We start from the raw sequence: 15619 nt of genomic DNA, 5'->3' as shown, positions 1-15619 counted from the left end.
GATGAGAACTTATGACGAGTTTTGTGTTCACTTAAGCCATTTCTTGTATGAAAAGACAGAGGTCAGCTGTTATTCATAGTCCTTGTTACTTTCTAATAAGGGGACATCCTGGTACTAGGAGCAGAGGTGGTTACTTTGTTGAGCGGGATGGTGGATATAGCTAACGAGAATTTTGGAATGGCTGCAACAAAGCTAAATTGCCCTGCATAAGAAAGGAAAAGAGGTTAAGAGTATAGGAGTCAGGGAGCTAGAATCAGATGCTGAGAAGATTGAGAGTGAAGGAAAGGATCCAGGGAAATAGCAACCCTTCCTAGTTGATCATGACACTGAAGAAGAACTTGAGGCGGGGGCGTCTATAGGGATTTGTTAAGCTGTTAGCTGTACAGTGCACAGCAAGCACTGCCACTCTTTCTCCTACCAAATCATCAGCAACGTCTGCTTGGCTCACAAATCCTTTGGAATAAGTGGAATGTCTAATGATAAACCTTGAACTTTTGGGTCTTACCTCAAGATTGACCCAGTGCAAAAATCAGGGATTTCCATAAGAGCAGGCGACATATGGGTTATGTCCGACTGTTTGAACATCTGCGTGTGAACATACCAAAAAGGAGAAAGAAGGGAAGAAATGAGGGAGAAAGAGAGAAAAGAAAGGAAACATTTTATAAGAAAAACTTTATACTGTCCATGCTAGTTTAAAATTGGAAGTATGAAATTTAATTATACTTAAATTTAACAAAAGAGAAAGAAATGGGATGGAACGTCAGATAAACATTTTCTCAAAAAAAGCAATATTCATTGCTAAAGATTCCTCTAAAGAGATGAAAGGCATGAAAAACTTGAAGTTGTCAGAACCTTAAGTTGTCAGAACCTTTGTTATTTTCTTTTAATTAAATCTGATAGTCTCTGCTGTTAATGTCAATTTAATTTGTTTATATTTATTTGATCCCTAGTTTTTGGACTTACTTACATCTTTTTTTTTTCCTTTTTATCCTTTTTCTTTTTTTCTTTCCTGCTTTTTATTCTGTAAGGTCTTCTATATATTGTTCCCCCTTTTGCCCCTGTTGACTAGGAAGCATAGATTTTATTTATATTCCTTTAGTGGTTACCTTTAAAAACGTAATGTGTATATTTAATGACTAATTTCTCTAGTACAATCTAAAATTATTCAGTATCTCCACTCATCTTTTGGGAAAGTCAAGGATGTTGGCACACTTTTTCACATTGATCTGCGAATCTCCTTATTACCACAGTCTACATACTTACTTTCACTTCTGTTTAAATACAAGAAATGGTGTGATGATTATTATGCAGTCAATAGTTAACTAAATTTGCTAACATATTTTACCAATTTCTGTGTTCATTGTTTTCTCTGAATTCTCCTCTTTGATTTTAAACTTCTTCCTGATGCAAAGGTCAATGGGTAGTAAATGGTACATCTGGGGAGAACATCTGTATTTTGCTCTCCCCCTGGAATGACAGTTTAGCTGAGTATAGAAATCTAGGGGTAGGGCTTCCCTGGTGGCGCAGTGGTTGAGAGTCCGCCTGCCAATGCAGGGGACACGGGTTCGTGCCCCGATCCCGGAAGATCCCACATGCCGCGGAGCGGCTGGGCCCGCGAGCCATGGCCGCGGAGCCTGTGTGTCCGGAGCCTGTGCTCCGCAACGGGAGAGGCCACAGCAGTGAGAGGCCCGCGTACAGCAAAAAAAAAAAAAAAAAAAAAAAAAAGAAATCTAGGGGTAGGTAACTATTTTCCTCAGCGCTGTGTGAGCTTTGAGCCAGGTCAAATAAAGGCAGCCTTTTAAGTGGAATCTTTTGGGCAACCACCAGACAGGTCAAATGATGACAATCCTCTGGAATCTGAAGAAGCTTCAACCCTGTTCTTCTGTCCCCGTGGCTGTCAGGCTGCTGGTGATCACTATGACCATAGGCGGTTGATTTTCAAGGTAACTGTGGAGCTGCAGAGCATGAGATGAGAATAGGGCAAATTTTAAGTGCCACAACACTTATTGTCCTTACCAAGATTAAGCTGTTTTTCTAGAAGAAAGGCTCCTCAGAATGCTGCAAGCCTTTGATTAACTTCCAGACTTCTGAAAAAGCTGAGTTTGAAATTTTTTGTCAGTTTTCTGGTTGCTTTTATGGAAGAGAAAACTTTTGGAAGCCCTCCTCTGCCATTTTCACTGATACCACTTTTTCGTGTGTGTTTTTTTTTTTTTTTTTTGGGTTTACAAGTTCATCTTGAGTAGATCTTCCTCTCTCCAATACTCCTCCCTGCGTAGCAATTGTGTGGCTGTCTCCACCTTACCTTTGAGACCCTTAGTTCAGAACTACCTCTTCACATTGGCAGCCTAGGGATGGCATTGGGGATATTTCAGATGCTTCCACTGAGTCAGCAGCTTGATGGAGTTCCCGGTTGTAAGGCTCTATTCTTCCCCTGCCTCCCTGAGCTTACAGTTTCATATGAAATGCAACCCCTGAAGCTGTCAGCAGACTTTTTCAGCTTCTTTTCAAGAGTAGAGGGTACCCATTCAAACTCCTGCTGTGGAGCAAAGAGCCTGGCTCTTGTGTCCCATCTCATGTTGGAGGCTGTTACTTGCTTTTACATTTTAGGATCCAAATTCCTACCGCTCTGCTAGCTTCCCAGCCTGGAGCCCTGGAGGCTCACTGTGACAGACTCTTACCACTTTTCACTTCTGGTCCATGGAGATGCTACTCTTGTTTTTGATCAGGTTTAATGTCTTTTACATTTTCTCTCTTATATTTTACTTATTGTTACTGTGAGTTTGGAGCATGAGGACTGGGGGTTGTGGCCGTAGACAAGGCATGAGTGAACAAAGTCGTCTTGACTATATGGTGTGTAAGATCTGCCATCATTTAAAATTTTTAACTATTTTCAACCTGAGAGGGTATCTATTGATCTCCGCCCTGATATACGAGAAAATTAGCCTAAAATGATTAAAAATGACAATACATACCTATGGCATGCTCGAAAACTGCAGGTAGTACACATGAGTCTGTTTCTCTGACAAAACTACTGCTACTCCTTTCAAAAATAAATACAGCAAGCATATATCTTGATTTTGCTTTCCGGGAAAGCACAGAAATAAGGCGCCAATCATCATAACAAGGAATTTTTCCTTTTCTTTTGTCAAGCATGTTTTATGAGAGTGAAGAAGTGGCTCAGTGGAGGATAACAATAATTCCCAGAAAAACCATGATTCCATCCAATTATATTTGTAGGCATATATACAAACATGGGTGAAAAAACCATAATGTCCAACTGAGTAACACTTCACTAACTACAAGTTTAAGGAAGAGATTAGCCTGATCCAATTTGACCAAATTTTGCCAAACTTCTACAAGGTGCAATTTGTAACCCTAGGCAATGCATGGATTACAGAAATGAATGAATACTATTCTTGTTCTCCAGGAGAGGGGGAAGGGAACTTAATAATTTGAGCATATGCACTGTGATCCATGCTTACGACTCTTACTGAAGTTGTTTCTGAGTGCAGGCCTGAGGATCATTACATAACAATAAATCATTAAATCATCATACAATAAATCATCATTACATTAGAATAAATATCTCCACATTTTCAGCAGCACCTAACAAAGTATTTATTAAAAGACTCATGGCAGGGTATAAAGTAAAGGCCTGGGGGTTCTGGTCCAGTTTGTTGCTTCCTTGTTTCATGTTCAGCCAAGTTTCTTGACCAGGACAATTCCCCAGGAGCAGGAACCAGTGATGCTGCCTGGGGACCTTTTTTTTTGACTCTGGATGTTCTTTTGTTGGGTTTATAGTTTGAGGTACTTTGTTGTACTTTTTCGAAATCCACTTTCTCGCTTAAGCCCCGTACTACCCGTGCGGAAGGAAGGACAGGCTGGGGAAGAGATTCAGCAAAGGGCAGAGAGGGGTTGAGGGTCATCAGTGGTCCAGGCTGGTGGTTGAGTTAGTAACCCTCCAAACCAATGTCCTTAAATATTTGCCTAACATCTGTTTCAAGAGGGGAAGAGAGATTTGCTTCATATTAATAGAAATTGTACAAAGAAACTTACTTACTTATTTGCTTCCTCAGGCAGAAGTGGTGTCAACATTCTGAAAAATACCTGCCAAACATTCCAAATATTCCCCACTTTTGTGTGGTTCTTACACTCTCTTCAGTTTTCTTTTGCGATTTGCTAAACTGTACGACTTTTTGGTAGGTGTGTTAAAGGGTTTTATATTTAGATAACGAAATAAGCCGTTTGTTTCCAGAAAACAGCCCGACTTTATGGAAAGGACTTTTACAAAATTGTAGGCCACTGTGACCTGTCCACTGAGAACAGGACTGTGCTTCAGAGGAATGTTTTGTTTTTATTTTCCACTTGGGGGCGCTGTCTACTTTGGTGGAAGTGGAACCACGTTCCATTTCACCAATTTATTCCAGCGATCCTTTAGCTTCCCTCATGGATTTGTGCGCTGGGCAGTTGTCCAGCTGTCCACTCCTTAATCTGGCTTTTTCCAAAGTCCCACAGGGCAGCAGTGTCCAGGTTTAGATGAGATCCCAGTCAGTCTGAATCCTACTGGGGCCTCTGCACTCAGACTTCTCATTACCCTGGTAAAAATGCCAGGGCTCACCCCATATGTGTGTATCTACTACATGTCCCCATACTATCTGTGATTTAATTTCCATGATTTTGCATCCTTTGCCTTTGAAACAACATAAACTAGGCATCTCTCACCTGCTTCCTAGGTCACAATTTCTAACTTCTGGCTCAGCAGCATGGTCCCCCAAGTTGTTGGCATGTGGCTTTAGAGTGTGGTTTCTCCAACTGTAATGTGCCAAGGAATCACCTGGGCATCTTGTGAAAATGCAGATTATAATTCTGTAGGTTTTGGGAGTTGAACCTGAGATTCTGTATTTTTAACAAGCCCTGAGCAGTGTCACTGTTTGTTGACATCCCACATTTCAAATGGCACGATGTTACCTACTTGTCCCATCCGGGAGTTTTCCCGCTCAGTTTTGCCTATGGAGGTGTAATCAGAGAAACTCAAGGATGGAGGTTGATCAATATCTCTTTAGAGCTTTGTCTCTTACTTAGCTTTTATAAATTGTTTCTGTAGGGCCCCTTTCCCTGGCTTTGTTACATCTCATCTCTTTCTTTTTCCCTATTTGGACAACTGTGAGGCAGTGTGTTGATGCCTGTGTCTGTCACATCTGTCCTCCGAGTTGTCTTTCACTGTCATATAAAGTAATTTCATTTTCTTTGATCTCCCTTCTCATTGAGAACCTGAATCAAAATACAATGAGTGATATGATAATGGTAATGACAACCTCACATGTGCATAAGGCGCTTTAATACCCATAAGACAATGTAGGTAGAGGCTATGGGCCAGGGCTCCAGAGTCTGCCTGCTTGCATTCAAATCCTGCCTCTGCTACTTTCTAGCTGGGTGGCCTTGGGTAAGTTACTTAACCTCTCTGTGCCTCAGTTTCCTCGTTTGCAAAATGTGGCTAATGATGCTTCATAAGGTCCTTGTGAAGATTAAATGAGATGTGTGGGTTCTAGTGAGGCACTTAGAATAAGCCTGACACATAGTAGGCACTCAATAATCAGCAATGTTCTAATTGCTCAGTCCTGTGGGGAAGTTAAGGAACCAGAGATGCATAAGGAGAAATGACTTGCATTCAAGATCCCACAGCAAGACTGGTGGCACAGAAGGGACCAGATCTGACTCCAAGTCCAGTGCTCCGAGCACCCCAACATACTTCCAAATGTGGAGTTTCACTGTGGAGCCAACGCACAGCCCTGAGTGTGACTGTTTTCCCAGCATCCTGTTGATCTTTTGTTCTCTCTTTCCCTCTAAATGGAGCATTTTCAGCTGGTGTGATTCATGGATCTGGGACCGCTTGGCTCTCATTAACTTCGAGGAAAGTCGTAAGGCAAAACCCACATCAATCAAGCCTCCAAATTACTCATCCATCTTTACAGGTGACGCGTGGACTAAGATGAACAGGGAGCGAAGCAGGTATCATACAATAGCTATTTAGATTTATGAAAAATCACATAAGCGCTTACATCAAGTTCCAAAACTGAAGCTTGCTCTGTTTCCACAGCAAGGTTGAACTTCAGGGATAAGAGACAGGGTGTCACAACAGAACAGCCTCGAAACTCAAAGTCTGAGGACCTGGGACTCCCAGCTTCACTACTTACTAGACTTGTGATCTTGAGCAAACCTTTTAACCCTTAGACTCTGTTTTCTCATTTTACTATTCATCCTTGCAACAAACCAAGGAGTTAGTTATTATCCCCATTTTACAGATGTGGAAACTGAGGCATAGAGAGGTTAAGTGACTTGCCCAAGGTGACATGACTATGAAGAGGTAAAGCAGGGCTTCGAACCCCTATGTTTGAGTCAAGAAACCTAAGTCCTTGTACCACTCTCATAAATGAGATGACGGGTCTAAAAGCAGCAGGCAATGGGTAGGAGCTTAATAAACCTTTACTGAATCTGAACCTTGAGGACAAGAGTCATTTTTTGTCAACCCTTTATTTTCTATAGTACCTTTGTACCTAATAGGTTCTCAATTAATAAGAGTTGAGTTGCATTATTCCCCCCTGGAAATGGTTCTGTTTTTATTTAATGATTTTCTTAGATGCATTTTAATATGCAGACCACAATGCTTCTTGTACAATATCTTCTGGACTGCAAGGCACAGGCATTCATTATTTTATGAGATGCATATGTCATGCATAGCACAAGCCCTTTTCTTAAACCAACACAACATGCAAATAGAAATTTCATGTAAAATCACTTTCAGACAGTCTCAAAGTAGAAACAGATGTCTGAAAAATATGAACGCCAGGCTTATTAAATATTTTATCATCAAATATTTCATACATTTCAAAAATGTCATCTGTGAAAACACAGAAATACCGCCTCAGGAGAACCAAAATATTTAATCACTTTCAAGAAATTCTTAAAAATAAGTCTTCACCTCAGAACTATTCCAGGCAGAGAACAAATTTCCAGGTGCTGCAAGCTATATTTATTATATTTTCATCAAAATCAGTAACCTAGTTGAAGGAGATACAGTAATCAGTAAGGTCATTATTAGGTAAGATAATGACTTCTGAATGAATTCTCTCATTAATCTCATTACAAAATGGTAATAGTACCTGACTAATCATGCCGGAGGGGAGAGCTGTATTGAATCAGAGCAAAATTAAGGCTGTAATCACAGAGCTGCTCTCACCATTTCTTCATGAAAGTCTTACTCAGGGTTTGGGGACTGGCTTGAAGTTCCTCTGACTATTGATCTGGAGGCTGGGCCACCTGATGGGGCAAGGGGCAAGGGGAAGAGCCCTGGGTAGCAACAGTCTCGAGAACTGGTCCCCTTCCTGCTTTTGTCCTCTACTTCCTGTGTGACCTTGGACAGGTCATGCCTGGCTCTGGGCTCCAGTTCCAGTTTCCCTGACTTAGTCGTCTGCTTTCACCCTAGTCCCTTAAATATATAAGGCAGACCACATCATGCCCAGAATGGCTGCCCATCTTATCCCGAGAAGGTTCCATACCCTTCCGTGGACCACACACCCTGCATGATCAGCCCTCATTGCCTTTCTGACATTATCTCCCACCATTCTCCCAGTCACTTGCTTCATTCCAGCCACACTGTCCTCCTTGCTGTTCCCTCCGTCTGGATCATCCCCACGCCCCACTCCATATATCCGCATGACTCACCCCCTCACACTCTCCAAGTCTTTGCTCCAATGTCACCTTCTCAGTAATGCCTGCCCAGACCACCATACTGAACACTGCAATCTCTCCATTGGCGCTCCAATCTACAGTTTCTTTTTCCATGTCCTTATTGACATTTCACACACTATATAATTTATTAGGTTCTTTTCTGTCTCCCTACCCCCACTGCCCCTACTAAAACGTAAGTTCCACAGGTCTAAGATCTTTGTACACTCATATGTATGCCTGGCACACAGCAGATGTGCAATAACTGATGAATATGGAATTTATCACATGCTTGTGGGTTCCCAACCTTGCTGGACCCTCAGAGGGTATGTGAGATGGATGACCAAGGATGATGAAGTGTATACTCACTGCAGTGAGGCCCCTCTGGTGGTGAGGCTGGCTTTGCTTTTCCATCTTGTTAGAAATAGGAGCCACATTGAGTCCCTTTCTGTCCATGAGAACTGGCCTGAGAATGCACACGGTGGATGGCAGCATCTGGAGTCAGAGGAACCTCAATAGCCAGGAGAGATGGGCCAGGCTGAAAAGATGGAATTGACAGGGGTTGAAAGGGATGCCCTGTCCCGAGTTCCAGCCCAGTGGAGAGGTCCAGGGTCGGGGTGACAGGGCTCCACAGTAGCAGACATGCAAAGACCTCAGGGGTTTCATCAGATGAGCATTCAGGATGTTTTAACAGACTCCTCATGACTGAAGTGGGGCAGGTGGCAATCTCACACTAACCCTTGCTGGGCAAACTACTCTGAAACAGGTCAGGGCTGTGATCTCCCTCTTTGTTCACACTGGTGCCAAAGAGAGAATCTGGAACATGCTGGGTGCTCATAAATACTTAGTGAGTGTGTAAACAGCACTGAATTAGGGCTTGAATATGTTTCTGTGTGCCCTGTTTTATGGTAGGGGGAAGGGGGCAATAATAAACTGTCCAGTGCTAACAAGGAGTCTGGAAACCACATAGCTTAAGGGACAAGTTAACAAAACAGGGATGTTTTACTGAACAGAGGGCAGGATGAAAATAAGCCCAGTCTCCATAACTGCAGGACCAGTATGTAAAAGCTGGGTTACTTTTATTTTATGTGGCTTTAGAGTAGGGAGGGGGGATAACTGGCCCAAGTGCTATCATACACTCCTCTCAAGTCCATAACAACATCACTAATTGATCACAGACACCCTCCTATATAGAAAGCCAGACCAAGCCTCAGAATCCTTCTCAACACAGTGCCTCAAACTCTCCCCACCAATTGAATGGAGCTGACACGTGAGAAAAAACATATTTCTAAAACTTTGTCTAGAACACAGGGATAGGCCAATGGAAAGCCCATTAATATTAAGAAAAAACATTTTGTTACAAGCACAGGTAGAGTAAATTTCTCTGGGGGCAGTGAGTTTCTCATCACCGCTCAAGAAGAGGCTACTTCTCTCTTTCCTACGATGGTCTCCAGTGGCAAGGAAAGCATCCATTGGTATGTGGTGGATGCATTTCCAGTGTCAAAAGTTCAGACCCTGAGTTCCATTGGACAGAGCACCTTTAGAGCTAAGGACTAGAAAAAATGATAATTATGTGATGTGACAGAGGCGTTAGCTAATGCTACAATGGCTATTAATGTATCAAATCAATATGTTGTACACCTTACACTTGCACAATGTTAGAGGTCAATTAAATCTCAATTTAAAAAAAGGTAAGGACAGTGACTGGTGCTTCAAGGATAGGAGGGACAAGCCACCTCGATACAGAGGATAGTGCCCTGGAAATGTTTCATGGTTGCTCCCAGGAAGTTCCACCATTTTCTCCTGCTAACCAGGTTCCTACTTCAGTGGCTCCAGCTGGTACTACACTCCCTCTGTTTTAGCCCAAATACTACTTAATCTCCAGATTTAGTGGTTCATCCTGTAGCCCGCCTGCTGTAGCCCCTCACTGTGGGCACCGGTGGTGAGCTTTTACCCCAGTACCCTCAGCTGTGTTCCCTTCTAGGACATGGGAACTTCTGGATCCCTTACACGATAAACCAAGGGAACTGGCCTCTCTCTCTGCCTAACTATACCACACCAGAATTCCTTGCAGCTACCCGTGTTGGTGGAGGGTTGCCCTATAAGGGTGTTGCCTGTCAGAGCAATAAAAAGTAAAACAGGCCCACATGCACTTTGCTTCTTCTTTCAACCAATAACATAGGGGATCTTTCTACCACCTGTTCCTTCCCAGCCCCTATCCTGGGGCTTACACACTGAAGGAGGAGCCAGGACACTTGACTCTCTCCTTCATATACATCCTTTTCTCTTCTCTTCTTTCCTCCCTTTCCCCCTGATGGGGACTTACCTTATTGATACCCATCATCTTTTCTATAATATGACTTTATGGAAAAATTCATAATTGGATACTTCCAGGCTCTGTTCTTAACAGCAATGAAGCATTTAAGATCTTAAAACTTTAATTTTTCTCCACAAAGCCTGTCTTTCAAGGTTACTATCTTGCTATGACCTCAAAACTCTAGTTTGACTTAAAGTTGGGCAATGACTGGTTGGTCTAGACTCTAGATGGTACTAATGCCTCCCCCCTGAAGCAATAAAGGCCATTGATAATGGGTCGGGAGTTACAGCACAACATGACTCACAGAGAAGGAAAAACACATGATTTTCCACCTTAAAAAGTTATTTTTCTATGGAATAGCCAAAATTCACAAAAAGATTTGTGTTCAAGGGTGTTTATTATAGCATTATTTATAATTAAAAAATTGTAAACACATTGAATGTCCAACAAAAAGGGACTAAATTGTAATTTTAAATGATATCATAGGAGATTATTCATCTACATGGGTAAAATTTTACAGTATATTATTAGGTGAAGAAAGCACATTACAAAATAGCACATTTAATACGGTTACATTTTGTAAAAAGTATATAACTGTCTATCTCTGGGTGGTAAAATGATGAGTGATTTTTATTTTCTTCTTTGTACCTTTTCGTATTTTCCAAATTACCAGTGAATATGTGTTAGTTTTGTGATCAGAAATAAGTGAACAATAAATGCTTTGTTTGCTTTTGTTTGTTTTATGGAGAAGAAAATGCAGATAATCCCTTGATAGATATGATGAGGTGGATTTCAAGGGCCAGAATGAGAACGCTGGGGCCTTTTTAGCTTTTCCAAGTCTAAGACTCTGGTTCTGTTATCTCCTCAATCTTGGCCTCTGGCTCAGTGGTGTGGTGACAGGGTAGAAGGGTCCTCCCCAGGCTTGTTGGCTCCCCAAGCCCTTGGGTAATGGCCAGTGCCCCAACCAGCATAGAAAGTGACTATTCCCCATGAAGCCTTCCCATCATAGAAACACTCCATTAATTAAAGAACCAAGGTGCCAAGAGAGCTTTCTGCCTACACTCAAACCTTGAGTACCCTGGAGTTTCAATCTTTTATGAAATAGCTTTTCATTTCCCCCCCTCTGTTAAGGGTTATTATAAGCCACTGAGTAGTTCTTTGTACATAAATTTTTTATCTTGTTAAGGTTTTTGGTTTTTTTTCACTTGACCAATGCTCAGTTCTTAAATAAAATATCAAAAATTTGCTCCAATTCCTTCTGTAGGTTTTGTTTGTGTTTGTTTTAGTACGGTCTCCCACTGGGAATGAAGAAAGCAGTGAACACGTCACTATCTGACCGTGTCCTTTGCCTGTGTATAAACCTTCCATGGTTCCCTACTGCCAACCAGAGAAAGCCCATACCTCCTGGCATGGCACTCAAGGCCTGCCATGACTTGGCCCAGCTATTCTTTCTAGCTCAGTTCCTCACCTCATTCTTCCAACCCCGAAAGCCAGGAACAATTGCTATTCCAGAACATACTCCACTCCTCAGTCTTCCTCCTTCTGCTCGCCCTATGCCCTCTATTGGGAATGCTTGGAAAAGACTTGGAGTGATTTTAATTTAACATTTTCTGTATGGTTCTCTCTGAGTTGTGATCATTAACCCTGCCTAGTTCCTTTGTAGATAAGGCTGCCGCTTAACAAGCTCTGGCCTTGAGGTCAGCAGATCTGGGTTTGAGTTTTACTTTGTGACACTAGTCAAGAGTTGGTAGCTCCATTTATTTATTCATAAATTGGAGAGAGTAATGCCTACCTGACAGGGAGGTTATGAGAATTGAATACAATTACATACGTAAAAGTGCTGAGCATTATTTATGTATCAAACTGCCTAAGTGTTTTTGAAACACCTGTATACTCACCACCTAAATTTGATAGTTGTTGACATCTGGCCATATATGCTTTATCTATCTACTTATCTATCCATCTATCCATTATCTATCTGTCTATCTATCTATCAATCTAGACCTATATAACTATCTGTCTTTTTTAAACATTTTTTTTGGCTGAAGCACTTAAAAGAAGTTGCACACATAATGATTCTTTATCCCTCATATATCTAAAGATAAGAAAATTATCTTATATAACCAAATGCCATTTTCCACCGAAGAACATTAACAATAGTTCTATATTATCATCTAATATCCAGTCTACATTAAAGTTTCCCAGTTGTCCCCAAAATGTCTTTTATAATTTTCCCCTGACCAAGAAGCAATCAAAATTCATATATTGCATTTGATTGTTATATCTCTTCTATCTCTTTTAATCTGAGACATCTCTCACACATGGCTTTTATTGACTTCAGGAAATACTAGGCCTCTGTCTGTAGAACGTCCTACATTTTGGAGTTTTCTGATTGTTTCCTTCTAGTATACTTTGACTTTTTCCCTCTATCCCTTGTATTTTCCATCAGCTAGTTGGCATAGACTATAGATCATTCTAAAATGATCAAATAGGGGCTTATTCTTTCTCTTTCATTACCAAATTTCACAGTAAGGAGTTGGAGTAATGGTCACTTCCAGTATTAGCATCTGAATCCCTGTCTCTCTCTCTCTGTCTCTGTCTCCCTTTCTCTCTCAGTATTCATTAAGGACTCATGGATTTTTTTTTTAATTAATGCATTCTGTTATAATCCATTATTTTTATTATTGGTTTTGATGCTTGAATTGTCCTAATTTGGCAAATGGGGGCCCTTTCAAGCCAGCATCTGTGCCTTAAAAAAAACCTCCTCCATTTTCCTCTAATGTATATTATGAAAATTTTAAACATCTAGGAAATTTGAAAGATTTTTATCATGAACATCCATTACACAGCACCTACCACTCACATTTTACTCTATGCTTTATCACATATTTATCCTTCCATCCATTTCTCTATCCATCTATGAATTCATCTAAGTATGATGTAAGAATCCAACTTTATGTTTTCCCAAATGATTATCTAGTTGTCCTATATCATTTATCTTAAATGTCCATATTTTTCTGAGGATTTGAGGTTCTGTCTTTAATAACATCAACTTTCCACTTGTGGTGAGTCTATTTCTGGTCTTTTAATCTTCTCCCATTGATGTATCTGTCAAATTATGACAGATTCCATACTATTTTGATTTTAGAGGCTTCCTTGTATGTTTTAACATCTGGGAGAACTAGTTTCCCTTGCTGCTGTTCTAAGTTTTTGGTGTTTTCCTGGATGGTCTTGCTTGTTTCCATATGCACATTAAAATCAAGTTGTTCAGTTCCAGAAAAAAAAAGTGCTAGTATTTTCACTGTGATTAGGCTAAGTTTATATATATTACCTTTGGATATATTAAGTTATATTATCTAAGAAGAGCATCTATGAAGATGATAATATTATTTTTATTATAATTATTAGTATTTGGAATTATATAAATTTCCTAATATTGAACCATCCTTGAACCGTTGTAATAAAATTTGGTCACTTGTATTATTTTAAATATGCTGTTGGATCTGTTAATAAAGTTCTTTTTTGGATTTTTGTATAGTCATTAACAAGTGGGGTTGACCTGCAGATTTCTTCTTTGCACAATTTTTATCAGGTTTAGAGATCAATATTATTTTCACTTTATATTAAAATTCAGAAGTTTGCATACTTTTTCTGTTAATTGAAACAGCTTAAATGACATTGGAATTATCTGATTTTTGAAGGAATGGTAGAAAGCATTGAAAGCACCTGAACCTAGAAATTTTATGGGTGTGTTAGTTCTTTCATAACTTTCTCTATTTATTATGAAAATTGATCTATATGAGCTATCTCCATTTGTGTCAATTTTGCAAATGGCATTTTCCCCAGAAAATTATCTTTTTCATCTAGGCTTTAAAATTTCATCTAGGCTTTGAATAAAATTGTGCCAAGAGAGCTTAAAAATTTCTTCTGATTCAATAGCTATTCCTTCCTTGGCATTTTTTGTTTTGTTCTTTCTGCCTATTTTTCAAGTTTTAGTTAACTGTTTGTGTATCTGTTTATTCTCTCTGTTTTTATTTTTATGGAAATTTCTAACTTCTTCATTATGACCTCATATATTGTTAATTTTTGTGAATGTTTCATGGGCACCTGAGAAGAAGGTATATTCTCAATTATCAATCAGTGTATAAATTTTGATAGATATACATAAGATCTACCTTACTGATTATGTTGTTTAGAAGTTCTATTATCCATATTCATATTTTGTCCACTTCATCTTTCTTGAAGTGAGAGAGGTGTATTAAAATCTCCCTTCATTATTGATTTCTGTACATTTCAATTTGCATCTCCATAGTTTCTGCTTTATGAAGATTGCTAGTATTATGTGGTGTAGTGATATTCATAAGCTTTACATCTTCATTTTGAAATGCAGCCTGTAACGTTATCAAGTGTTCTGCATCATCTCACTTATTTATTTACTTATTTTTTGGACTGAATTTTACCTTGCTTTATTATTTTTTTTAATTAAAAAATTTTTTTAACCTTGTTTTAGGTCAAGGTATTAGTTTTCTTTTTACCTGGCATACTTTGCCCCAATCCTTTATGTTTACCTTTCCTGAATCACTTAGTTTCAAATATGTGTTTTTGTAAGCCTATCTGAACATCTTTTTCTTCTAGTAGGTAAGTGCTATAGACTGAATGTTTGTGTCCCCATCCCAAATTCATATGTTGAAATTTAACCCCCAATGTGACAGCATTGAAGATGGGGTTTTCAGGAGGTGACTAGATCATGAGGGTGGAGCCCTCATAAATGGGATTTGTGCCCTTATAAAAGAGACCCCTTCTGCCATGTGAGAGAACCCAGTGAGAAGACAGCCATCTATGAACCAGGAAATGGATCCTCACCAGATACTGAATCTGCCAGGAACTTGATCTTGGACTTCCCAGGCTCCAGAACTGTGGGAAATAAATTTCTGTTATTTATAAGCCACCCCATCTAGGTACTCTGTTATAACAGCCCTAACAGACTAAGATAGAAACATTTGTGATGATTACTTGTCAACTTGACTGAGCAAAAGGATGCCCAGATAACTGGTAAAATATTATTTCCAGGTGTAACTGTGAGGGTGTTTCCAGAAGAGGTTAGCACTTGAATCAGCAGACAGTAAAGGAGATTGTACTCACCAATGTGGGTAGACATCTAATCCATTGAGGGCCTGAATAGAACAAAAAGGCAGAGGAAGGGCAAATTCTCTCTCAGCTTGAGCTAGGACATCCATTTTCTCCTGTCTTTGAATACTGGTGCTTCTAGTTCTTGGGCCTTTGACTCAGACTGGTACTAATACCATTGGCTCTCTGGGTTCTCAGGACTTAAGGTTTTGATTGTAACTACACTGTCAACTTTCCTTGGCTTTCAGCTTACAGATGGCAGACTGCAGAACTTCTCAGCCTCCATATCACATGAGCTGATTCCTCATAATATCTATCTATCTATCTATCTGTCTATCTATCTCCTATTGGGTCTGTTTCTCTGGAGAATCCTGACTAATAAAAGTTATGCCTATTTACACTTATTAATATGATTTAAGTTTAGTAATAGTTCTGTTACATTACTTTATG

The sequence above is a fragment of the Mesoplodon densirostris genome, chromosome 6 (genome assembly GCF_025265405.1).
Source record: "Mesoplodon densirostris isolate mMesDen1 chromosome 6, mMesDen1 primary haplotype, whole genome shotgun sequence".
Lineage (NCBI taxonomy): Eukaryota > Metazoa > Chordata > Mammalia > Artiodactyla > Ziphiidae > Mesoplodon > Mesoplodon densirostris.
The sequence above is the reverse complement of the archived record's forward strand: the minus strand, read 5'-3'. Positions refer to the sequence as shown.